We start from the raw sequence: 2,319 nt of genomic DNA on the forward strand, positions 1-2,319 counted from the left end.
TTTGGTGAATAGACATACCCCCGAATTCCTACGCACTTTCGAGAAAAAAATTCAGAAGTTGCTTAAATTCGGCGAAAAAAAAAATTTCAAATCGTTCTAAAAAAATTATTTTCAGTTGTGTGGGTCAATTACAATAATTTTTGGTTAATACAGATACCCCCGAAATCCTACTATAAATACAGTACGTAAAATACAAAATGTGAATGATCAATGAACTGTCTTAACGAGACACTGGTGTCTGGAATCGAAGCTAAAGGAAATCGGGACGCAGGATACAGGAAATGAATCAAATCAACGAGTAAATATTTTTTGTTAAACATCGAGTGCATTTGCAATATATATGAACGAAAGTTTTTGTGTAATATTGCAAGAAATCGAATTAAATCGTTATCGTAAAATATGATACACAGTGCAAAACCTGAACGATCACATTTGGATCTCAGAATGACCAGAGATCGACGCAAAAGAAAATGGAGACCTGGAACGATACGGTTCAGGGTTGAATTAATTAATAAGTAAATTAAGCACGAGTTTAGGGCACCATAAGAAGGGAACTAGAAGATTCAATCTTGAAAGACAGAGTTCCTGATTTTAACGCGTGTTGAAATCGCGATTAATGGCTGGATTAAAGATCAAGGATCGGAATAACCAAGAACGATCCAGAAGAACAACTCACGATCGAGAACCAACGATACTCGTAGTGTTAGGACACGCATGTTCTTGCACCTACAACTTTCTCTCGACTGAAACGTGCAACGCAGATTTACTCGCAGAGACGGATCTAACGATTCACTATCGAGCTCTGTTTATAATCTGTTATTTGCTATTTTTACTATACGTGTAATCATAGCGAAGAACCGAAGGAAATGCAAACAGACAAAATAAAATACCGTAGAAATTAATATTATTATTATTATTAACGTCAACTTTGAATACAAAGATAAAATTGAAATATGATCGTGGAACAAATTTAAGTAGATTTTAAAATACTTGTCATACTAATTGAACTTGATTTCATCTAATAAATTGCATATAAGTGATGATAATGGTTTAGGAGAATATCCTGAATTATCTAAAAGAGTTTGTAGATACAATACGATTGATTGGATCACCATAATGAGACGAAGGTAAATCACAGGTGTTCCGAACGATCTGGATGGAACATAAAGTTTAATTGATTCTAAAGGGAATACACACTCGATTAAGCTGTGGCGGCCAAGGCACCACATACGCCTTAGCCGTTCGAAGCCGCTACAATGTATGGTTGCACACGAGACGATGGTTGCACACGAGACGACCAGAGCCGCGTGAGCCGAAAAGCCGTTGTCGTCGTCTCTGACCGTCTTTTGTTTTTGAAGGCCTCTTGGTACGGTGGCGATGATCGTACCAGAGAGTCGAGCGTAACCCGCACCACGAGTCACGTCGTTGTACGACAGCAACAATAAAATTGTGCGGAACGGAACAGGGCGGAGTCATTATTTTCCCGATCCCACATTGGTGACCCCGACGTGATCTCGCCGCGCAAGTAAAGTTTTTTTTAAGAAAATTTGGACATTTTTTGTATACGGACAATATTAGTTAGTGTAGAGAAATAAGTGTATAGTGTTAAGGACATAAGAAAAGGACACGGTCTGACAAATAGTAAGCGCGGTGTGTGTGTGCGGTGAAACTATTTTTTTTTTTTGTGACTAAGACTGGTAAAATGACTGACCCTAACGTTAACGCAGGGACATCCGCGGGTGTGCCGTTGGCAGTTGATCGCGTCGCTGTACGGATACCCGAGTTTTGTCCGGGAGACCCGGAGATGTGGTTTTCAATGGTAGAGAGAAGTTTTGAGGTATCCAATGTAACGTCGGAGACCACGAAATTCGGGTACATTCTCGGCGCGTTAAGTGCGCGACACGCCGCGGAAGTAAGAGACATTATCATGAATCCTCCGGCCACGGATCCGTACACGACGCTCAAAAATGAGTTTATTCGCCGGCTTAGTGCTTCGCAGGAACAGAAAACGCGACGGTTATTGGAACACGAGGAAATCGGGGACAGAAAACCGTCCCAATTTCTTCGTCACCTGCGCGGATTGGCCGGTACGGCTTTTTCGGACGGTGTATTGCGGACGCTTTGGATGGGCCGACTACCTGCTAATATGCAGGTGATTTTATCCACGCAGCGGGACACCCCGCTGGATAAGGTAGCAGAGTTGGCAGACGCTGTCGCGGATACGATGACACCGCGGGTACACGTCACGGAGGCCGCGATTACGAGCGTATCTGCATCCTGCCAAATACCCCCGCCGGGCCCGAGCATCGAGGCCATGTT

The sequence above is a fragment of the Colletes gigas genome, unplaced genomic scaffold, assembly GCF_013123115.1.
Source record: "Colletes gigas isolate AHSC1104 unplaced genomic scaffold, ASM1312311v1 Colletes_gigas_Sc00049, whole genome shotgun sequence".
Taxonomy (NCBI): Eukaryota; Metazoa; Arthropoda; class Insecta; order Hymenoptera; family Colletidae; genus Colletes; species Colletes gigas.